This window comes from Ambystoma mexicanum, chromosome 7q, assembly GCF_040938575.1.
Source record: "Ambystoma mexicanum isolate Mex_15411 chromosome 7q, UKY_AmexF1_1, whole genome shotgun sequence".
NCBI classification, from domain to species: Eukaryota; Metazoa; Chordata; class Amphibia; order Caudata; family Ambystomatidae; genus Ambystoma; species Ambystoma mexicanum.
The window spans coordinates 1,063,320,741-1,063,346,193 of NC_090941.1; the positions used below are offsets into that span (position 1 = coordinate 1,063,320,741).

General features: G+C 47.0%; 1 protein-coding gene and 1 non-coding gene across 2 annotated transcripts in view; one reads left to right on the top strand and one right to left on the bottom strand.

The window, feature by feature from the left end:
• The window catches only part of C7QH11orf42 (chromosome 7q C11orf42 homolog), a 236,739-nt gene that overhangs the window by 16,155 nt on the left and 195,131 nt on the right, over positions 1-25,453 (top strand). The window lies entirely within an intron of this gene.
• Positions 15,582-15,743, bottom strand: LOC138528929 (U1 spliceosomal RNA). Its single transcript, XR_011284328.1, has one exon. It is a non-coding gene; the product is annotated as a U1 spliceosomal RNA (small nuclear RNA).

Genomic DNA, 25,453 nt, shown 5'->3' on the forward strand with positions numbered 1-25,453 from the left:
TAGTTATTTCCTGCAGCCTGGTACATGGTTTGCTTTGGAAAAAGCTCTGAAAATCCCAATGGTAAGGTATATACTCGTGGGTGGGCAAACCTTGTTGGTAATGGCGCTGGAATAAGTTAGCATCCTAGATAGGGTTGCTTGTTGAAGATCTTCATAACACTGTGTTGTTATTCACACTCTGATTTGTTTTATTGTAAATTATTTGTGACCTTTGTCCTGGCACGTACAGTGCTAGGTACATGTGAGAAGAGCCAGCACGTGTTTGGACCTAAGTCTTTATCAAGGTGGTTGATGCCATTGTGCAGACCATACGCTTCTAGCCAGAGCCTCAGTGGCTAACCAGCACTACCATGAGGATGCAGAATATGTAACCATCCCTTGGCCTCCTACGTCCTTACACAAGGACCCTCAACCCTTTTGACTCTGCCTTGAAAAAGACATAGGTCGAAACACGTGTTGGCTCTTCTCACATGTTCCTAGCACTGTACGTGCCAGGACAATGGTCACAAAAAATGAACAATTAAAAATTCAGAGTATGAATAACATCATATTGGATGTTGCAGGTCAATTGAAGGTTCAGTTTGAAAAAGCTCGCCCCCCAGGGAGGGACAGATGAAGTAATGCCAGGCAGGGGTGTTGCTAGGTCTGGAAAAGACCCGGGGCTACGCTAATGTCGGAACTGTTGGGACTGGGGGCTAGCTAGCCTTTTGGTTGTAGCTCCTGAGATTCTATCCGGGGCTATAACCAAAAGACCAGGGGCTATAGCCCTCTTAGCCCCCCCTAGCAACGCCTCTGATGCCAGGTCTGTTTTCCTAGAGTGCGGGCTCTGGGACTTGTATTGTTTGCATGCCGTCAGGGACCAGATTTTCTTGTGTTTCCACCTGAGTGGAACCTTCTAGTGCAGGCAAGTGGGAAGTTCTATTCTACTGTTCCCATTGTGCTGATTGACTTCCTCTGTCAGCGTTACACCTTCTGCCTAAGAAGAGTATGCAAATAGATGCTTTGTTATATCGTCTGTTTCTATGGTCCGTCAACACCACTAGTTGCCTGCATTTAGAGCATCCTGATTGGTTGAGTGGAGTCAATGATTACCTCCTTATGCTATCCGGCTATTTCCTTAAGGTCTGCAGAAATGTAAGGCACCCACCCGGTTACCCTATGATGACTAAAAGTATGTGTTAGCCTCTTTAACCCTTTGTGGCCCATTCTCCACAATGACTAGCACGGTACACAAACAGCTATATCATAGACACTCTAGTATTTTGTTGCAATTATGCACCTGTCAGGGGCAGTGGAGTAAATGTCTTGTGGCAAAAATGGGCATACCCAATGTCTGTACTAAATTCTCCACATTCAGGAGATGAAAGCAATATGTAAATGTTGGGCTGTCAGTCATGGGGATAATGTAGGGTATGAAGTATTGTTGTTGTTATGAAGCATTATCATGAAAGATGATTAGAGTTGGTTCCAATGCAATGTATTAAACAAAGGCCTGGTGTGACCATGGGTGTTGTCATTGTGTCAATACCCCTAACCTTTAACCCCGGTAAATACCCTGAAGACACCACGCATGACCTGCCCGGCGCACCCACTGCTCCATGAAACCCACTGGCCAATAGTAGAAAGACCTCATATTGGTCCTTGAGGCCTAAGTAGAGACCAATGGAGTCAGTTAGTGTGGATCAGGAGGCAAGGCTGACCAGGACCACATTTCCCAGAAACCTGCATAATCCCACGGAATTTGGGAAATCTCGGCAGCCATAATTCCTGAGTGCTATATAAACCCCTACCGTAGGCCAATCAAGAGGGATCCCGAACGGTGACTACACTTTCAACCTGAGAAATTGGAGTAATAAGACTCGGCTTCAGTATCCAAGAACAGCACGGAGAGATCACAACTGTCAGCAAGATCAAGAGCGAGGACACAGCGCACATAGCGTTCTGCGTGCCACACTCGTTTACCTGAAGTCGGTTCTGCAGCAGCTCAAGTGTTTCTCGCCTTGTTCTTCCATTTCGGGTCTGTTGATTTCAGCAGCTGTGGTACCTAGGTTTCTGTCACTCCGCCGCTCCCTCAAGCGGATCTCCGGGAAGACAAAGGCAAAAGACACAAGAAAGCACTTGAAAACATTGCATGAATGTACCCTCATTTCCTTCTCACCCCACAGACCACCGGTCTGATTTACACCGTCGGTGGGGTCACAGTTCACCCACACGGACAAGGTTTCGGTGCTTTAAGACCACTACGGTGGTGATGTGCGCAGTATAAAAGCCTATTAACATAACATATATTGACCAAAGAAACGCATATTTACCTTCAGAACGCTCTAACTCACTATTCCGCGTCTGAAAGAGAAAATTGAAAGTATTAGCGAACGCTTTGGAACTGGTTGTACAATAGCTCTGTCCCCCAACGCTGAAAATGAAACCGCCAAAAAAATCAATGTAAAAGTTTGAGACAGTTCCGCAGAATTACGATGTTTGGACCTTATGGGAACCCTTCCCAGTGAAGGAGCCTGGAGTTTGTTTTGAATATTTTAAATGCAACTCTTTCATCCTAGTGAAGGAACTAGGGAACCACTGGTCATCGATCTTTCAATATACCTGCCCTATTCATCCAGGGACGGAGAAGGAACTGGCCTGGATTTTACTTGAAGCCTGGTCTCAAGGTAAAAGGGGTGTGGGTGTCAGCAGTCAGAGAGAAAGACAGGGGTGAAAGTCAGAAAAGTTATCAACTTGGAATTTCATATTAACTATTGTCTTGCTGCAAGGAGAGACCCCACACTTGATGGCTCTTTCAACCCTTAGAACAGTGGTATTCAAACTGTGGGTCGCGACCCCCTAGGGGTCCGCGGGTGCATCCCAGGGGGGCCCTGAGAGCTCAGCATGAAAAAAGATTTTTTTTTTTTTGTTTTTTTTTTTTTTGTTTTGTTTAGATTGGAAGAAATGGGCAGGGGTGGCCCACATGGGCGGGCTGAAGCATGAAACTGTCTCAGGCAACAATGAAAAAGTGGCCCACAGTTGTAAATGGATATTCATTCCTTTAGTCACAGACTGGGCCTCATTACTACTATGGCGGACCAGTAACAACGGTGCTGGTAAGCTACCGGCACCGTTGCTACCGTTCCGCCATAGTAAGAGTTGTGCTCGTGGGTGCTTGACAGCCCCCGCCAGGTCTGACCTCAGCTCGTCGGATGCACCGGCACCGTTATTAACGGTGCCGGTGCATCCGAGCTCCCCATTCCCATTTGAGCCATATGGGGCTCAAATGGGAATGGGGATCTACCGGCACCTTCGAAAGGGCAATTATCATGTCCGCCTAACTCGGCATGACCTAGTAATTGCCCATTCGCGGGTGCCAGACCCGGATGCAACTCCAGTGGCAGCCGTGCCGGTTTTACCGGCACAGCTACCGCCAGAGTAGTTATGAAGCCCACTGTTTCAATAGTACCCAAAGGGGTGCTTTGTGTTAAAATGTAAGTAAATTGTGATATATTCAGCAACAATGGTCAACATTACTAACTGCATAGTTAAGTAACTCATCAAAATGGTCCACATTGGCCAAAATGGTGGCCCATTTTGATTGGCCCAAACTAGCATTTTACATTTTTGGTACAGGCATTGCCCTATAGGCCTGTCCGAGCCTGGCGGCTCATCCATAATGGCAAGAGGCGCCCACCCAGTGGCCCCTCACCCATTATGGAGGAGCTAAGGAGCCAGCCCAGTGAAACAGTGAGCACTCCCTCAGCTGCTTTATCCAGCTAATGGAGTGCTCCTGGGCTGGCTGAACTGTCAAAGGGAAACACTGTTTCCCTTTGACAGTTCAGTTTAGTTCCCCAGCCGCACATGCTCACTGAGCCATGCAAGTGCTGGGGCGTTTTGCTTCGCCAGCATTGCATAGCTCATTGGAAATGCTGGCTGGGGCACTGCATGTCTGTATGTCCGAGGGGGAGCTCCTGCGCCTCCTCGCACATACGGACAGAGCAGCTGGAGCAGGCCGTTTCAGCACCCACACACAGGCCAATGCAGAAGGTACGTTTATGTTCATTGTTTTTATTTAAACATGTGTATGGATGCGTTATGAGTGAGTGTATGGTGATGGATGCTCATGTGAATGATAGAGTGATTGCTGTATGAATGTGCAGCGCCTTGCATATACACACAATCATGTTCATTGTGTTAGGACCAGTGGGGCCCAGGGGACAGGGATTGTATCTTTTTACCGGACATCTATCATTCAAAACCCTTTGCCTTGTCCACAAGGCTTTCTGGGGCCTGGGTCCAAAATACCTTCAGCTATTCCTCCGCAAATACCTCCCCTCTCGAGCTCTTCACTCCTCTACCTCCAACTCCCTCAGGGTCAGTCGTTTATCAAAGAAACGAGCTGGGGGTAGATCTCCGTCTTCGGCTGGGGCCTCCCTCTGGAACAGCGCCCTGCCACTCTAAAACTTGAGGAGAACCATCTTTCTTCCTGCACTTATCAGACCTACCCTGTCTGCTGCCTTAAACGTAGCACTTGCAAATTGCTGGCTGCACTACCACTGTTTGTTGCCTTTATTATTTATTTATTGTTATTTATCTGTTTCTCCTCTGCTTCGCACTTTCCACTTCTCCCCCCTTCCATGCACTTTTCCCCTCACACTTGCGCGTTCTCAATGTCACTGGGCCTAGTAAGATCGCTGTTTTATTCTCCTCTGTTCCCCTCCCTTGCCTTGTCACGCTCTGAAACACTTGTGTACGAGCGCGATAGAAATAAAATATCAATGCCTGCCCCCTGGACTCCCAGCAACAATTGCAAACTGTTTGGCTATTTACCCATTTTTTGTTAAAAGTATGCTCTACAATGCAACATTTTAACCTATTATTTAAAAAAAAATTCACAGGGGGAAACCCCCCCGAACCTCCCCTTAATGCCCCTCCACTTAAAAAAGATTCACCAGCCGCCACTGGCCCTCAGACTGTGTTGGGAACGGGATGGGGGAACCGAGGGACTATGTTGGGAGCACAATGGGCGGGAACCATGGGATAGTGATGGGAGCAGAGTGGGGAGAGCCCTGGGTGTGTGATGGGGTGGGGAGAGACCAGCGACTGGGTAGGAGTGGGATGAGGGAGCCCAGCGACTTTGATGGGAGCAGGTGACGGCGCGCAATATATACTGTCCATTTGGCATTTCTGGGGGGTCCCGACCTGCCCAAATTTTGCTCAGGGGGGCCCTGGCCAAAAAAGTTTGAAGACCACTGCCTTAGAAGAAGCACAAGGGGACCAAATAGACACTAACCCTCTCGGGAGGATAGCGCTCAAGGGCAACGTGCTCGCCTTGGAAGCAGGACGACACAGAGCAACACAGGTTCGAATCCCAGGTCCACGCTTAGAAACCTCTAGGTATTAAGCGCGTTATAAATAACCTATCATATCATATCATAACCTTCTTGCTACCGGCTTGCTTCGAACCTTGCATCATTGAGAAAACTGGCGAAGGATTTGGAGGACTCATGGCGCCCCTGCTGGGCATTACAGTGTCATCCTCCCTCCCGCTCATACCAATGTGCTAATGCATGATTTAAAGAAACAAAATATTAGGACTTGTGTGAAATGGGTCAAAGGCAGGGATATGTGGATGCGAAATAGAGTGATGAACAATTAATGTGGGTGGTGGGCGAGATTAATGTTTGGGGCATGTCATAGATAGAGGGATCAACAAGATACTTGCAAACCACCATTGCCATTCCAGAAGAGAGGTTATTGCACACAACACTAGGCTGGGAGTAAGCTAGGCAAACCAAGCCTCCAATGACTGTGTAGATGTACCAAAGGAAAGATAAACAAGAGCAGCATTAGTCTAAGGTTGGGGCTATGGCTCTAAGTCCCAAAGTTCCAAAGTAGCTCACAGTTCCCAGGGCTGTGGGTATCCAGCACCCCTTCGGGCAGCTATTGACCTCCAATGGCCCTCCTGGGCAGTGGTCCATGGCTTGTGACAGTCTATTTCTTTCCTGTATGTCCTAGGTGGAGTTGTAGGCCATTGCCATTGTAGCCCTCACTCCAAGGGTCATGTGGAAGCTGGGATCAGGGAGCACTCTTGGCTCTGCATCTATAGATGACCCCCTGTACTCCCCCCAACCCAACCCACATCAATCTGTCTCTGCTTCTTGGGAGGTTAGACTGGTTCCACCTGAACCTGGAAAAAGGCTCCCAGCTAGACTACATCTGTTCTCTCTCTCTTTGGGCCTCATTCCGAGTGGGGCGGTAAGGGATAATCCCTTACCACCCTACTACAAGGTCCCTTAGTGGGTCCCTCCTTTAATGACTGGTATGACCTAGCGTTATGGACGGGACCCGTTAAGGGACCAGGGCGCAAATAACGGGCTTGACATACGCGAGTCCGTTATTTGCGCCCCTCTGGGGGCTCAATGGGAATGGGGAATGGCATTTTCAATGGGGACTTACCGGTCCCGCAAAGGTCGGACTACACCTGTAAGTCCCCATTGAACTAGACCGGTGCCGGACCCGTTATTGGTGGCAGTCATGGCCCAAATAGCGCCATGACTACCACCAACCTAGGAATGAGGCCCTTTCTCTCTTAGGGTCTTTAGGCTGATGGCCCGCCGACTCTCTGTGCCTAGGTCGACAAGTCATTCCACCTTCCAAGCACTTGTGCATTGGCTGCACCCACGCTCAGGCCCACTGGTTTCTCCACGTTCTTCTCAACACTCCCTTTAGCCTTTGCCCCTCTAGTTCTCTGCTTGGGACTTCTCTGCCCCATCTTCCTCCTCCTCGCCCTACACTCTGATCCTTCTCCACTGTCTTCCTGCCTCTGCTGTTCTCTTCTTTCCTCTGTCCTCCTCACCCCATCACCCTCCTCTGATGATACCTTTTCTTCTTCTTGCTCCTTCTCTGTCCGTGTTAATATGGCAACCTATTGCCTCACAAATCCTTCTTCCTCCTTCCTAACGTTCCCTCATTCAAAGCCTTCCTTTCCCCTTCCCTTCCTCCGCTCGGGTGTTAGCTCTCTCCACTCACTTCTGCAATGCCTCCAAACTCCCAAACTTTGAGATTGGGTGGACTCCATTTTATACTCAGGACACCTGTGTGATTGTGCCAATTTGATAGCAGAGACAACTGTGCAGGCTTATTAGTCTTGATGTCTGTTAGGCAGAATTCTATGCAGTTCCCTTAGGGAGCACTACAGAAGATTAAGACTACAGATATGAGCAAGAAAAATCCCCTTTGGTATAAGTCTGTACCACACAGATTTAGTTGGTAGCTGTGGCTAAAGAGTCAGACTTATCTCAAGAGGGAGATGAGCAGTATTCAAGGTTTACACAATAGGTATTACAGTACTTATGGCACAAGGAAACACTGACCAAAGCTTTGTATTAAAAAAAGAGAATATAGATTCATTTTATACACATCTAGTTCAACACATAAATCACAGTGAGAAAGCAAGTTAAGTTTAGTCAAGGGAAGTATATACAACTCCCTAGTCAATTGTAGACAAGTTTGCGGTAGAGTGAAAACTGAGCAAAACGGCACAGTGAAAACCAACTACAAATGGCAGCGAAAGGGAGGGAAAGCACAAGTTAAACCGAAATATCTTCAGACACCCCCTAGCAACACTTCCCTGAAGTTTTATGAACAAGTAATGCACAGTAATACTTTAGCAGAAAGATAAGTAATTGAAAACTGAGCAAAATGGCACTTCACAAGTTAAAACAGTAGGAAGGAAGAGAGGTTTAGAAGATTCAGGTGTATCAACACATTTCTCATTGAGAATCAATCTAGTGAGAGCAGATCAAACAAATCAGCCAGAGTCAATAGGCCTGAGCCAGAGTCAGTGGTACAGGACCAAGAGCTTAGGAGCAAAAATGTTCTTGTAGCTGCAGTCAAGTCTTTGGTTAACGAATATCGAAAGGGTTGATGCAAGGTGAAAGACAATGTTAGATGAAAGGGCGGCCAACCCAAAAAGTAGATAAAGGATTTAAAACACCTTTAGGGCTACCACGCAGAAAGGGAGGCCTGGCGGAACAAAGTACCTTTGAATGAAGAAGTGGCTCCTGCGGTGGCGGTTGTTCCTGGTAGTTCCTGCAGTTCGGGGGATCCAGCAGGGGAAGAGAGGCTCTCGTCGTGGAGGAAGGTTCGAGTTACTGCACTACCCAGGGATGAAACCAGCCGTGGTGATGCCCAACGAAAAAAAGGTACGCACCTTGAAATCACGGTCCCGGTGGATGGCTGTCTGGCTATCCGGCCTCCGAGTGCTGGGCACTGACGATTCGACCAAGGCAGGTCCGAGGAAGCGATTGGTGAACTGGTTGGTCCCACCAGCTCAAGGGAAGAAGGCTCTTGCGAAGAAGATCTCCTCTCGCTGTGTGGAAGAAAAGTGGTGAGACGCTGCAGCAGGGCTTCACCGGTGGTGCAGGTGCTGAAGATGTCTGTGGCTTCTCTCCCCTTTGGTTCCGTAGTTCCAGTGGCGACGTCTTGCTCTTCCAGTCCTCAGGACCCTGCTTTTATGCAAAATGAACCCCATTCATACAGCCTAGCTGTCTCTCACACAGTGGAGTGGTCATCTTGGCGGGAGACCCTCCAGCCATTCAGGATAGAGTGCGACATGGGTTGCGGAGGCAACCCTGTCCAGGGGGCCTACTCCCCCTCCCACACAATGGACCCACCCCAGACTCAGTGGCGCCAAAAGGAGGGCTTCTTGGCAGAAGCCTGCCAAAAGGACGACCAAAGGATCCCCGACCTGGGTTAGGAGTTTAGAGTAAGACACAAGAAATAATTTATATTAAGGTTCTGGCAAATAAACCCTACCGGAGTAAAGTTAATAATAAAATAAACCGGCGGTATGTTAGAGGCTGTCAGAAAAAGTGGTGGCCTCGAACAATGGGAAAATCCCATAGGAAAATATTTGCGGTCGAATATTTATGGTAGTAACCACTGCCACCAGCCAGAAACTTTAGAGAGAGGGACTTTACGGTACCCCCTCGTAAATGAACCTAAGGGAAAAACTATTAACCCTTTCCAGTACCTCCATAGTAAGATGGGTTGTACTGGTTAAGTTCATATGAATTGACTAGTAAAGTCAATGGGGACTTTACATGCCCTGGGAGACAGTAGTCAGTCCCAGGGTATGGAGTCTATGTTTGGGGGTCGCTACAACACCTCTGTGTCACTGCACGGAGGGTGCTGTGTAACACATGTGAATAAAGATGGTTCCTATGGAGGTGAGAAAAACCCCATAGACATTAAACACAAAAATAGCCTAGAACACACATAGCAAAAATGCCTAAGAGTGGGAAAAAGAGTCTCACTCTTAGCAGGTAAAAAGAAACAAACCCTTCAAATCCAGCAACGCTGCTGGGGGACTCTATAGATAAGGGAAATTAGCCATAGAATGAGAATTCTCCCTAACAATGTCTGATTGGGTGCATGTGCTAAACCCAACCCCCGATCCATTTGTGGCATATAGTGTTCAAGGACCTGTTAGGCAGTCCTTAGCTCCACCAGCTGAGGCTATAAAGAGTGTGGCTGCCATTTTGGAATCAGGCACGCCTACTATGAAGGCTGCCTGATTCTATCATGTCTCCCTCCATTCTGCATGTGTGGCACTGTTTCCATTCACGCTTCTATATGTGAGTGTGCACAGTTTCTGCTGCCCTCCACCCCATGCCTGTGCTTTCCGAGTAAGATTGAGATCACGGTCGGTCCACGCTTGCACGCTTGCCTCTCTCTTGCAGATCATATTATGGTAACATGCTCTACTTGACGCACCAGCTTATTTCATTGCCGCATTACCCAAGTCCACAATGCTGCATCCTGCCTGCTGACCCGACTGGGGAGAAGTCATTACAGCTCCCTAAACCTGACAGCTCGTTGATGGCCCCGAGCCTCGACAAGCATTGTCAAAGCCAATAACTGTGTACATCTATAGGGTATGATGTTCCTGTTAAGCCCCCTTTGGGCAGAAAGGCTTACACCTGACATTTGCTGGGCTAGACCTATTTGATTTACCGGCGATTACTATTGGAGATTTGCACTTCCTACTGCTTTCTCTTGATAATGTCTACCATATTTCTGAGCGCCATGTTTGCTCTGCAGCCGAAATTGTGTGTTTTTTTTTTATTTGCATACTGATGAATGGCTGTATGTTGAATTGGACGCTGCTGCTTTCTTCCGGTAACTCGAGTTTTATTTTGACACAGGATGGATTAGAAAGGGCTGAGTTAGTGTAAAGGGTTGGGTGGATGGACATTGGTCTGAGAACAAAAATGGTCACCCTAATTTTGGCATTTTTCAAAAATAGTGCTGTATATGCAGACACCTTCCTTCTATTTTGGTACAATACACAGGTGAGGAATCTCACACGTTGCTTTAGAAATTGATGTACACCTTACTCTCCAACCCTTCGACTCGTGGATTGAACTTAATGGACACAATTATACCAAGAATGGACACCTTGCTTTTTTGTGGACAGACGTCTTAAATTCACCATTTAATGCACAAGTAAACTTGTCCAGAACAAAAAGTTGTATAGAGTTCAATACAATCGCTCCAAAAGATAAAATTATAATTTCATATATTACATAAAATTTGTCCATACATTTCATGGTCAATTTCCAATCAATGATTCAAATCAAAACTCAGATTTCAACAAGGCCCTATGAGAAATGGTCCCAGCTTGATCCGCTTCGGTCATCTGACCATCTTCAGAAGCATTTGTGGCTAGAGAGCAATGGTGACATAATGACCATTTAATCACAGGATCACCCAGAGAGGCTCAATAACATATGATGTCCTCTCTGGAAGAGAAGACAAGGGGAGGCATTATCAAAGTTGCCAATAAATAGAATCAAAAGATGAATTCAGGTCTCTGCCTCATGCACAGAGAGGGTGAGGTTGGCCCCGGAAGAGGGGAGCACTAAAGCCCCCTAGAGTCTAGTCGGGTGTGAGGAGGGGAAGCAGACGGATGCCGGTACCTCCGTGGCCATCATCCATCGGGCCTCAGTGGTGCCCAACAGGTGAGGGGCAGCACAGCAGTGAAGGGCGGAGAAGCTCAGAGCCGAGGTGAGGCCCTCCCGGCTCGGAACACTACAGGAAAGCAAAATGCTGTGGAGGTGGCTCCCCTTGTCCCGCTCGACGAGCCTGCCCCCATCGTCCGGATGAAGCAGGGGTTTCGCAGCGGTGACAGGAGGGGAGCTCAAAGCTGAAGAGAAGCATGTGTGGCTGGGTACACCACTGAATTGCGGTGCCGTAATTAGCGCCTTCCCCATTCCCATAGAGCCCTATGGGGCAGAAATGGGAATGGGGAAGGGCAATGGTGGAAGGGGGATTTACCGCCCCTCCAACCTTGGAATGGGGCAGTAAATCCCCTTTCCGCCAAGGCGGTGCCGGTATTTTACCGGCATGAGCCATGGCGCTAATAGCGCCATGGCTCACCGCCTACCGTGTAATGAGGAATGAGGCCCTAAGTGAGGGACTGTGCAAGCGACGTGGCAGCCTTGCTGACCGGGCATCAGTTGAGGGCTCAGGAGCCTGCAGTCCCACCATACGGAGCAGAGGGGCCTTGGAGGATGAGGTGAGAGCTGGAGGCGGCAGCAAGCCCTGGAAAGTGGCCTGGAAGGAGGGGTGGAGGGGCCTGGTGGCCTAAAGCGTGAGGGGCCGCTGACTCCTGTAGGCAGCCGCAGTGACCTCCCTGGCCAGGTATACTGCGAGAGAGCCCCAGCGCTTGCGTCAACCCGGTGAGGTCTGGCGAAATGGGGGGAGGGACCCACTCCCAGGATCCACGGGTAAACGGAGCCCTCATGTTTCAACACAGAAGTCAGGGACAGGTGGTCTGGAGGGCCTGCTGGGATGCAGTGGAGGTGGGATGCCCTTTATGTCTCTGCACAAGAACCTGGGGAAAGACAGGCCCATAACCTCCCTTTGGTCCCCAACCAGGGTCAGAGACGAGAGGAAAGGTGATGTCACCTCACCAGGTGCTTCGAAGAAGGAGCAGTGATGCAATACAGGTGGCATGGGGCCCCTCACAAAAAAGACCTGCTGGAGTGCATGACAGTAATGAAGGAGGACATCTTGCTGGCACTGAAGCAGGAGATTTCAGGGGCAATGGAGGGCATAAGTACATGCCTGAACTCTCCAGAGACCTCAAGCAAGTAAAAACCAGAGTGGTGGACACTGAAGAGTCTTTGCACTCTCTGCCGGCAGATGTTCTGCACCTGCAGGGCGAATTGGCGGGTGCAAAACATGGAATGGAGGAACTGGTGACCACCATTGTGGACCTGAAAGACAGACACAGGAGAGAAAATCTTTGGATCAGAGGCCTTAAAGAAAATACAAAAGGGGCTGACCTGGGGGCTTGGCTGCTTCTTTGTGGAGACTTTCCCTGAGATATCGCTGACGGTATCACCTTGGAATGGGTTCATAGGGTCAGGTCAGCCCACTGCAAAGGGGGCTTTGTGTGAAACCGAGGGACATAATTATGAAATTCTATTTCTACACTATCAAGGAAATAATCCTCAGGGCCTCAAAAGCAAATGAGGAGGTCTCGTATTGCAATAAGAAGCTCCTCATTTACCAGGACCTTGCTGCTATTACCCTCCAGAAACAGCTGGCGTTTCATCTTATGATGGGGAAGCTTCAACAGGAACAGATTAAATACAGGTGGACCTTCCCATTTGGTTTTTTGTTCTATTGGAAGGAGAAACAATGGCACTGCATAACCCCGAAAGAGGCTGCTGAGATCCTGGGCATCGCGTTGGGCCCGTCCCGGGAGAAGAGCAGCAAGGGCTGCTGGAGGCTGGTGCAGGGAGGTTGGAAGACAAGATCGTGGGGGCTCCAAAGGGGCCTGGGGACTCACTGAGAACTGGAAGGAATGGGTGGGGGTCTCTTCTTGTTTGAAGTTCAGGGTTTCTTGGAAGTGCATAAGAGCTGAATAGGGGGGCTGGGGATTGGGCGCAGCAACCAGGGATTGGGTGGCGTGCTGGTCAGTGGGAGTACGCCCCTTTTTGTATCTCCTTAGGGATAGAGGGACTCGGCAAGTTCATTGTTACACGCCCCACTCTCTTTATTACAATGTTTCACGTTTCATATTGTTGGGTTCCTAAGTTGGTTCATGCGCAGGTTAGTGGCCTCTTTTTATGCTCCCACTAAAGGTGCAGGTGTTGTACTGGGATTTGCGAGGATGGGTGAGATGCAGGGGAATCTCGCTCTGGTGAATGCATGGTGTCTTGAGGGGAAGCCGATTGCAATGGGTCTGGAAGGAATGGAGGGAATTTGCTTGACACATAATGTGAGGGGCATCAACCCCCAGAAAGAGGACCGTCCTTCTCCAGAGACTGAGGTATCCGCTCATAGGCATGGTTTATTTGCAAGAAACCCACTTGAAGAAAAGTGACACAAACAGGCTTAAATCGTGCCGGGGATTCACTGAGAACTGGAAGGCTAGGGATTAACCCAGCGCTGAAACTGCTAGACTGGCTATCAATAAAACAGCTAATAAAGTTCAAAACGCTGTGCATAACACACAGAGCAATCCACGGCCTAGGAACAGAGTTCCTAAAGGAGAAAATAACCGTCTACATCTGACAAGACCTCTCAGATCAAGCAACGACATTTGCTTAGAGCAGGCTTGTCCAACCTTTTTGAATGTGGGGCCTGAAGTATTAACTTTTTGTCACCCAGTGGGGCGGCGAGCCAAATGTCAACAACCTCACCCAAAGCAGTATATTAAAAAGCGATATTGTGTGACCTTTGACACAATAGCATCACAGGCAGTGATAGCCATGCAGTCCCAAAGATAGCTTTTGGTGCAATGGGCAGTGATCAAAGGTTAATTGCTTGTGATTTCTTTCAGTGTCTATGTGTTCATATTTTTCTGAAATAGTGGGGGCAATCGAGCGTAGCGAGGGAGCAACAAGGATCTTGGGAGGGTTTGAGGAGTTCCCCCCCAAGAATTTATTTTCAAATATGGGGTTGAAAATGTGCATTTTACAGCAGAAAAGGTGACCAAAAAGCCATAAGTTTACAATCATTTCTAAAGGGGAACATGAAAATTCCATGTCACCAACAGCAGACAAGAACATTTTACAACACAACACATTTTTTTTTTTAAACTTTGGTTTTATTAACATTTTCATAAACAAACATTGGGGCACTATATGCATTCACATGGAATCAAGAAACAGGCCCGAGGGCCACCGCCCCCCCCCACCACCCCAATGCAGTCCCACCCACCAAAAAAAGAAAAAAGAAGGAAAAAACCCCAAGTCGGGGCTTTGAAACGCGAGCTGTCTTAGTCTGGAGCTTGGAAGCGAGCTTGAGCGTTGACTTCTAGTTTGGCTGTGTTCCGTCTGCCGGTTCCCGGGCCCTGGGCCCCCACGCCGTTTCCAGTTCTCTGCTGCAGATCAATGGACATCCCATCCCCAGATCTGTTTCACCCCGTACCAGTTCGCTTGGAAGGAGGCCGAGTCATTGTTCACCATTGCCGTTAGTTTATCCATCAAGAACATGTTTTTGACCTTCTGTAGCCATTCCACCTTGGATGGAGTTTCTGGGCTCTTCCACTTTTGGGCAAGGGCTACCCTGCCCGCTCGTAGCATTGTTTCCCACATTCTCGGGTACCTCATTGTGTCCGTGTCCTCTGGGGGTAGGCCCAACAGCATGGTCAGAGGGTTTTGGGGGAGCATTTCCTCCGAGATTTCAGCGATCCAGCCCCTTACCTCCACCCAATATGCCTGTACCTTCGGGCAGTGCCACCACATGTGTGCCCTCGACCCAACCTGGTCGCAACCCCTTGGGCATGTTGGGGAGACACCAGAGAACATTTTTGACAACTTTGCAGGGTCTCTGTGCCATCCCTGGAGGATTTTGAAGTTATGTTCCATATCCGCGGTAAATAAATTCCCGTGGAAGGCTATTTTAAAGATCCTGGACCAGGCGTCCTCCGAGATCTCTTCCCCTGCCAGCTCGTTCCAAAAAGAGCGGAACCGCCTCCTCTCCCCCAAATTGACAGTGTTCAAAATTTTATATACCCCTGAGACCGCCCCCTTCCTAGAAGTCGCTGTATCAAGAAATTTCTCAAAGGGGGTCAGTTGTCTCTTCAAGTCTTGACCCCAGGCCTGGTCACATAAGATGCCTTTCAAGCGGAGATATTCAAAGATGGTTAGTGATCCCTGACCAAGAGCGTCCCTAACACAACACATTTTAATGATCAAAGTGTCCACAGTGTAAGACAGCACTGTCACTGATGTAACACATTGTCATGCTGGTTGTACCCAAAATATGCCTCTGTAGCAACTTGTCTATGCTGGCTGTTCCCAATTTAGTCCAGCAGTGTCCTGTACAAAGCATGATTGATGCTGCCTGAGCATGTGCAGTGTGCCCAATACATATGGCAGCTTATCTCTGTAATACGCATTGATTACTTCTGTGGTGATGAAAGAAGCATAATCCAATTCAACAGATAAAATGGGGAAAAGTGATCACCCAAAGGTGAACCTAATTGAAGAAACGCAATGTGAGCACAATCTTAAAGTATGCAACCTAGCAGGCCTAGTGCACACTTTACCTTTTCTTTCTTTCACCAATAAATCAGAGGGAGAGCGCGAACGCAGTCCCCCACTACCACAAATAATGCAGTCATGTATCCCATATTTGGGGACATAGCAGGGGTCAACAAATCCGACGTGCAATGGGTAAGTCTCACTCTGGGAGATCTGCCCTTGAGATCAGATTCTCCCCTGCCAGCTACGTATGAGTTGCATGCAAGAGGGCAGGGATTGGGTCAGTTCTGGAAGGCCCGCTAAACGAGGGTGAGAACGCAGGCCCTGACCCAGCCCCAGCCCCCCCCCACCCCGGAAGCTCTGAGCGTCTGCAGAGCTGCCTGTCCCGTGTGTAGGGGGAAGCTCTGGCAGATAGAGCCCAGCAGAAGAGCAGATTGTAGCACAGTTCCTTTCTCCCATCAGGCCCTGCTCGGCCCGAGATTTGTATAAATAGCAGGATGGCTCGAGCAGGCCTGTTGCAGTCTGCCCACAGGCCTGTCGGCCCCACAGGGGCCCATGGCCCTCCTGAGCAGAGCTGCTCAGCGCTGGCCCCATTGACACCATCATAATCATCCTGGACCTCGACGCTCCACCACCCCTGAATCACAGAGTTCTGCTCAATGACAATGCTGAAGCTTTGACATCTTTGCGGTAACCATATGGCGTGTTGTGTCAGCCGAGCCTGCACAGCACCAAAGGCAAGTATTCCCTTGTCCAGGCCCAGAGGTCACTGAATCTTCCAGTGCCATCCACTTGGCACGGCCTACTGTTCCCAGCGTTTTCTACCCGCAAATCAGCACCACTGCCAAACAGAACTGCATCATTGGAGCCCATCGCTGCTGCTCTCCGACTTGACCCCAGCCCAGCGCAAAGGCACCCATGCTCCTGTTCTGATGCTGAAAAGCCTGGCTCTGCTGAGATCCGAAAGACAAGAACTAAGGTATTTTGGGAACATAGTACCATTGTTTTTTGTTTTGCAACTGTATCAGCTCACACCTCTCCTGAAGGGTATAGGCTGCCCTCAGACTGTGCTACCAAAAGAGTGAAAATAAGTTATACCTGTTGGGCTTGCCTGTTTCACTTTTATGATTGGGATCACTGCTGCATGGGTATTAAGCGCGTTATAAATAACCTATCATAGGATACATCACAGCAAGGTGTAGGACTGAATTGGCAAAGGGACTGGGGCTCCCATCTGCGATATGTCAAGCTCCCACCCCACCCCCCATGTGGATCTGAATAAAATATGTGTAGCCTTCATAAGCAACTTACATAAACATTGGCAGGTGGTCCACTGAGGCCCATTTGCAGGTTGCAGTGTGTTATTGGGGCACTACTAGGGTAACATATTGTGCTGTACATGTGGTATTCGCCATGCTTTCATACCCCACTGGCCACATCTATAATGTCCAATGTACTTGGTATAATGCATGGACATTTTCATCAATCCGCACTGTGCTTAGAGGTAAACGTAACTGAGCTCGCGCTATTCTTCTTTGTCTCGAGACGAGGAAAAAAAGCACTGCAAAGGTTAAGTTTCTCAGCTGATAAAGGTTCATCTTTGGTGACATTCGCAATTCAAAAGAACGATTTTTGGGCAGACAGGCTGTCTCGCCACAACCCCTGCTAAACATATGTCCAGAGATGACAAACCTTGAAAGTAACTCCGCACAATGGCCCTCTGAGCAGCGGCCCACGGCTAATCAGGGGTTCAGGAATCCGCTGTGCTGCCCACGCCGAGAGGAACTCCTGCACAGCACCTGTCCACATAATCCTTCGCCCGGGCCAGCACTGTTCTCCTCACCTCGCCACCTCCTCGCTTCATCTCGGCACGCCTTTTGCCCCTCGGAGCACCATGCAAGAGAGGAACGGGCATGTTTGGGCCGTAGCCCATTCCTCTCTTGCATGGTGGGTCCTACGTGCCTGAAATGGGATATTTAAATGCAAAGTAATTGCTACTATATTAATCCCATTGTTCATAGTTTGTGGGAGTACTAGGCAATTGTATGGACCCACGCTCACTGAAAATGAACGGTATTCTTGACAAATGTATTTATTTCTGCAATGTTTGTCGGATATCCGACAACCATTGCATAAATAAATAAATTAACGTGTCGTGGCTGAGGACTGTAACTACCCCTGTTGACCCCATGGGGTCACCAGAGGAAGTTACAGTTTTGCGCACATGCACATTTTTTTGTTTTGTTTTACTCAAGAGTTGTTCAACATACGGCCTCGCAGGCCACGTAAAATGGCTTGGAGGGCCGCATTGTGGCCCGCGGGCTGTTTGTTGGACAACCCTGGCTTAGAGCAATAACCATACAATAGAAGAACATTCAGAGGATCATCCTTCTCTCACCTGGCAGCAATAACCTGGAACCACCTACCATAGACCCAAGGGGAAACAAGAATCCCACGGAGGAAACCATGACCCCTATGTTAATCTTCCCTAACCAGAAGGCGAGTGGGGGACACCCCGACCACCCATGTCCACATACCGCTAATCTACTGAGGAAACCTAGTTACATAAGATCACCACACGGGATGGGCAGGGAGGGACCAGAATCCTCTAACCTAAACATCCCCAACTCCAGAGTGGGGGAATACGCCGACATAAGCCAGGTACCCATACCACTTGAGTAACGCAGAGGAAAACTGCCCCTCCTCAACAGGCCGCCAACTAGGTGGACAAACTACAATTCCAGTCACACAGGCTAATCATAGATGTTGAGCACAGAAAAGCAAAGGCAAAGAGGTAAGGAAAACCTGCTAACCCAATTCTCAACTTTCCACATACACTTCTCATACAGAAACTCACACAACCACCTCTCGAAACAGCAATCCACAAGCACTTCACCACATTGCAACAACAGACTAACAACATATAACCTGGCACAACAGCACATGGGAATTCGCACAGACCAGAAAACCACGCTTAAGCTCAGCGAACGGTGCAAAACGAACTGAAGCTGCCAACAGGACATCACAACTCTCACTTTCCTATTCCCACAACACCCTCCTAACCCTCCCAACCCCCCAACCCCTTTCTTCACACTCTCCTTTTCAGATCCACCAGAGCACCTGGGAACCACTCCAGTGTTGACGGTGTGCAATACAAATACCTTTAACATTAACATTAACTATTTCCCCAACAGTTTTCTCCTCTTGTACCCAAAAGAAGATGGGGTGGGTATTCTAGTGAGTGAATGGGTTTCCCTTCAGGTGGAGAAGACAAAGTCTGACAGGGAGGGACGATACCTATTTGTGGCAGGTTAGCTAGGAGGTAAGCAAGGACAATTGGTGGCGGTATATGGGCCTAACACAGGGCAAAACGATTTTCTTTGCGCCACACTGGGGGAGCTGGGACATTTGGGTGGGGCACATAATACTTGGAGGAGAACTAAACCTACCTATGGATCCAAACTGGTACACCTCTAAAGGCCAATACTGGCATGCTACTAGGCCGCCCAGATACCTTCTTGAGCAGCTGGCAGAATCTCACTTTTCTCTCTCTCGCCGCATATATTCCAGGTTGGCTTATTTCTGGGTGAGCAGGGACCTAATACCTAGTATTGGAAAGATTGAGCTAGGAAACATATATTTCTTGGACCACTCCACAGTGCAAATGTGCAGACCTTAGAGCCATACATTGGAAGCTTAACCTGTCTCTGTTGAGGGACCTGGTCATGCAAGCAGAGGTGGGGCAGGCCATTGGGGACTTTTTAACAATAACCCTGAGGCTCAGGTCCATGAGACGACTAGGTGGGATGCGATCAAGGCCTACATGGGAGGGATAATGATGTCTAAGGTGGTGGCATTGAATAAACTAAGGAGGGAGAAGGCACTCTTTGGCTTTGGCCCTAGAGAGTCCGGTTCACAAAAAGCTTTTAGGTCGTGACAGGCAGCAAGGAGGCAGGTTAATGCTCTGGATTCGGCCAGGACTGAATTTCCACTGACCCGTACGAAGCAGACATATTTCAAAGAGGGTAATAAAATGGGGAAATGCTGGCCTGGAAACATAGACAGAAGATTAGTTCAGGGAGGATTGTAGAGAAACAGGGGAGAATGGGGATACTCTGCACACAGACAATGAAATCCTTGTGGAATATGACAAGTACTATAGGACGCTGTCCTATAGTACTTGTCGGGTTACTAAACAATCCCATTTGTATTTATTCATGTATTTATGTTGTATTCGAAAAATGTGCTCCTGGCTGCACTTATATTTTACATTACTATTAAATCCTCTATTAGTTTGTGTCCAATTATTGATATCGTGTATCAGCATTTTCACAGATTAGTTCTCTTACCCTTATGTGTCCATGTGGGTTCTGTATGGAAACCAACTAATAGAGGATTTAATAGTAATGTAAAATATAAGTGCAGCCAGGAGCACATTTTTCGAATACAACATAAATACATGAATAAATACAAACGGTATTGTTTAGCAACCGGGCGCACTGTATGTATTTATGCAGCTGCTACCCAATGTATTAATCAATGTGTATACACACAGAATAATAAGCATGTGCACATCTTTTTCAACATACAGGGAACCCATCATGTTTGCATTTGTTATACATAGGGCACAGACTTCTTGCTTATGATGTCTTTATGTTTCTCTCCTTTTTCTTGTGTCAATTCTTAATCCTATACTTCCTCCCTGGTCCCCCCTCTGGAATCTCAGTCTTTATTATTTATTTTTTATTTTTCTTATTTTTTATTTGTCAAACATTGTTATATTAGTAAATTCTTTACGATTGTGGATTGTTTGCTTACTAATTTATGCCGATCTACCCCTTTTCGGGGTCTACAGACTGATGCAACCACATTGACATGTCATTTGTTACCAATGTTCACAAATTGGTTTTTGATTTGTATATGATTTACCATTTTCAACATAATGTTTTTCACTTTCAAACATGCTAAGTAGATATGCCATGATTTGAGAAAGGCACAGTTTTGTGCTGAAACACGTGTAATCACAAAGGGCCAGCAATAAATACTCTTGCCAAATCATCGCACAATTACTCTTGCTACTTTTGCAAACAGAATTGCTTATGTGGCGCAGTAAGTGGTGTGGTTGAAACACATGTTGTCTCTAATTACCAACGGAGTAGAGGAACTCAAGGTCTCCGTAGTTTTAACCACCAATGCAACACTTTCCTAACCCAAATAGGACTTGGTCGCGAGGATCCAGAATTGGTATCGCACAAAAAGTTCCTCACTAAGATTGCTTACACAAATATATGTTTCATTTGCAAACACTGTTTGTGTGACATCATCACGCAAGCCGTACCTGTTCTTGTGACATCATCACATAGAGATGTGACAACATCACGCACAACGTAACGGCATGGACACACAAGCAATTACAATGCCATCAAACAGTGGAGATCTTAAAGTAAGGATGTCTGCAGATCAAATACAGTGGCCTTATGGAAAATATGTCTATCGAAACGTGAAGCATAATATGTCAAAACAAGAAATATATGCATAACAAAAATATAAACATTTCCTCATTGGTAGAAGCTTTCTTATGAACTACATGATTGGATCATACAAAATGGCACCGCGTCTAATGTAAATACTGAATTTTCCACTGCTCAACAAAATATTGCAATTCATTTTGGTAATTTAGAGACTTGGGCATTAAAGTATCTAAGCAGTCAATCCAAAAAGATTCCCTTTGTGATAGTAATCTGTCAGAATCCCCATCTCTTTTTCTTTTAGTTGCCACCTCCAAAACATCATGTTGAGAATAGTCATAATGTGTCACAGCTTCAAGTCTAAGGGTGTAGCAAGATTCTTTTGATTGATTACAGGATCGGTGTTCATTCCACCTTATTTTGACTTTTTAATTTGTTTTACCCACATAGAATTTTCCACACGGGCATCTCATACTATATATCACAATCTGTGAGTCATATTTAACAAAGTGACATCAAATAGCTTAATTGCCTTTTTAAGGCATAGTAAATAAATGGACCCTTAGTCGTAGAGTTACATTTACGACAGTTTAAACACAGAAACGTGCCCTTTTTCTTGGTGACCAGTACAGTCCGAGTATCCTAGTCACTGTTGTGAGACATCAAATGGTGTCTCACCCGCTGGTCCTCAGGGACTTGTCATCCAGGTGGCCAGGACACAGCCATCGCTTTTGGATCCAGTTCCTGGGGGTGCACCAGTGCGGGAGGATCACCTGAGTGAGGGGTCTTCGGGGAGTGGGGGTGAGGCAGCCGACGGTGAGACGCGGTATTCCCCCCTTTTTTGTTCATCTACCCCATCCAATTTTTTAGGATACTCCGAAGTCCTAACCTCCCATATTTTTACACAAACACTGGGCCGAGGAAGAGGGTGACTGAGAGTAACCAGACTAACTCTCATACATCGTACTGGACAAGTCCCATTAATCGGGTCAGGCGAAGTCAGGCACTTGATTCAAGTGCATACACCTGATACCAATTAGCTCATCTCACACAGATGAAAGGCAACACCTAAAGACACACTCTGAGCAAAGCAGAATACAAGTATGAGAAGAACTTCTGGCATAAAGGCACACCTACTGGAGCAGAGCGACAGACCAGGGGACGATATCAGTGGGTAGAAAACCCCAGGGGTTCCCTACTGGAGGTCGTCTCCAACAGACCACGAAAGACACATGGAGAAGGCCAGATCCCACAAATAAAGACTGCATTGTGTTTCAAGGATGCCAGCAATCCTCCCGGATGAACGGCAGAGTTGGGGAGGCTTGGCCAAGCATGTGGTACTAACCTTGACTCGTGAAATAGACATCACAAAACCCAGAAAAAGATGCACACAGCCCATGAGTTGGCAAGCGACCTGAGAGATTGGTGTGTGTTAACATTTGAAACAGAAACAGTATATCGCCAGTGAAAGCTGCACATGTGTGGATGAGACATGAAGAAAGACAGACCTGTAAGTGAACTTTGATATAAAGATCAACGGTGGAATCAGCGATACTAGGTAACGGAGTGGTCCATTGAAGGGAAGTAGCCCACTCGAAAGTCTCTGTGAAAGGAGCTTTGTTTAAAGCACGAAAATGAATGAAGAGGAAAAGTTAAAAAAAGAAGATTAATTCCTAGAGAAAGGAAGAGTGAAAGTTAAACTGTGAACTTTGAGTCGAAGTGGTCCTGCTGTTGTCTGTAAAGAAAGCCACGCACATTCGAATGTCTTTGACATCCGAAAGTGGTCCGAGCCCGACAGAGGGAGACCCGAAGTATAGTAAGCTTGGGGAAGGGAGCCCCCTTGCAAGTTTGTGTCGAACTTTATTGAGAGAGGTCTGAGCCAGACCGAGGGGGATCTATGAGAACTGTGTAAAGAAAGCCACACACATTGGAAATTTGTCGACATCCGAAAGCGGTCCAAGCCAGACAGAGGAAGACGCAAAGTATAGTAAGTTTGTGTAAGGGAGCCCCCTTACATGTTTGTGTTGAACTCTATTGAGAGAGGTCTGAGCCCGACAGAGGGGGACCTAGGAGAACTGTGTGGTGAAAGATCTGAGGCTGACAGAAGGGGATCTTTGTGAACATTTTGGTTGAAAAATTATTTTTGGAAGTCAGAGAAAGGGACTTTATAGTGGAAGGCCTGGCTGGCCTCGATCCACGGTTTTGAACTGTGTATTGTGTTGGAAGCTGAGCGAGAGTGTGTCATCCTGCCTACTGAGACCGACCTTTCCCAGTGAGGTTTAATGCAGAGAGGAGAGCTCGTTCAACCACATTATCATTTGAAAACTTATTTTTCCTTTTGCATACATTTCTCCTTTTCACACTTTTTGTGTAGAAGGGATAAGGTAGGAATTCTGTTTTGTTAGCATAGGCCATTTTGATTTGACAGACTCCACTAGATCCTATCTTAGTTATAGGGCAAAGTAGGAGTTTTCCAGCCCTAACAATTACAACAAAGGTTTTACAAATTGTACCCATTGTGTCAGTGTCATACTTGTGATACAATGCCTTCCCTACACTGTGTTCTGGCATCACAAGCAACTGACATAAATGATTGCTTACTATGTATGCAAAAATGCTTGAAAGTGTCAGAAATAGCCTTGCCATTCATTTAGCATACCCCTGCAGTTGTTCCAAACAGGAGCAAAATGAAAAATTGATGGCTGGAACTTCTTTGAATACATAATAACCATGGAAACAGCTCTGGGCAACCCTCCAGACTATCGCTTTTCAGCCTATCAAGACATTACAGAAGTGGAAAGACCATTTGCAAATCAGGGTTGATCCTACCCCAAAAAAAGGTGGTCACATCCCTTCTGCAGGAGATCACAAGCATCCCTAGACATGTTTCGGCCTTGTTGAGCGTCAGCATTAAGGAGTAGCTTGGGTTTGTAGACCCAGCAGACTCGGGACCCACGTCTGGGCACACCCGTCCCACTCGGATGACTAAAGCAAAACCAAAAGTTGATAGCTGGAAGATTTTGAATAAATCATAACTTCAGACACAGTTCTGGGCAAACCCCCCAAGCAGGCGCAAGGCAGTGTGCTTGTTTTGTGCACACTTATAAACGCCTCCCGTTTGTGAATTCAGGATGCACTTTCAAATGCACAGACATGCTCCCTCATTTGCGCAATTTGTTTAAAGTGGGTGAAAAAGAGCATCTGAATGTGTGCATGCCTTTGATGAATTATGCCCAAAAATGTATTGGCACATGGCAGGGGGCTGTGTGTTCGTGTAACCGAATGTTTAAATTAAGGCTAGAAGCAGCAAGCAGGTTTCTGTGGATTTTCCATGTAGCGGGACAGTGAGCTCCCTCATTGGTCAGCTATGATAGCCCATACCATAGTAGAGTGCAGTGGTGCTTCTCCTAATAATATCAGGTAACCTGGACTGGTGCAGGGTGGCAGAGTGGTGTAGTCAACATCCACAGTAGATTTAAAAAGACTGAGCTCTACAAGATTTGAAAACCATTGAGCTCAACCTACTAATACAATGAGACAACTAACAGGACACATTTCTCCAAATCATATGTATAACATTTGTACATGCTACGAGAAACTGATTAATTATTGACTAGATTTTTGTCATGATATATTACGTTATTTATGCAACTTGTATCTTGTTACTTGTTGGTTGATGCATTCAAGAGTATGCCTGGTTCTAAAATACGAATTGTATTTATTTTAGACCTCTCCTATTTTCTTTTTCCATACCTTTGCTTCTTTCTATTCGCTTTGTCCTTAGGCTTCTTGATTTACTATAGCCTACGTAATATTTGTTTATATTTAGAAATTGTCACCATGGAATTTGTTTAATTTTGTGAGTCAAAGAAATAAATTATGTGATATTTTATTTTGAATACATGCTGAGTGCCTAATATAGAGTGTCTCCACTCTGTTTTTTTTTAGAGTCGTCATGAGGGCATAATAGTACGTGTTATTCAATAACACACAATGACAGCTCCCCGCTGCATAGAGAGCCACCATAAGGACATCACACTAGGGAGTGAATAAATGTACCCAGTCAGGAGTGACCCTTTTTCAACCATAATATATTGAGACAGCGCACAGTGAATCTTTTCACTGTTAGATTTCACACCTTTTCCTACTGGGACACAATTGCTTGTCTGATTACGTGTTCCTTTCCCCAGTTCCAGATATAGTAGGGAGTTACCCTCTAGTTTACTGAAATCCAGAGCGGAGCATTTTGACAGTTGTTTTTTTGTTGTCCGAGTTGAAGAAGAAAGCTTGGAGAACCTGTTTGGAAGAGGGTTTACATTCTCCGGTGGGTCGGAAGAACGAGTCGCACATGTTAGGAACATTCTGACTCGTTTTTAATGATATTAAATGAATAAGGCCCATCTTTCCCTACTGCTAGAGGGATTTCCCTGCCTATCTAAAGGAAGAAAAGGTGCTTGTCAGTCGTCAGGAAGTCCCAAAGTAAAATGTCCTCAG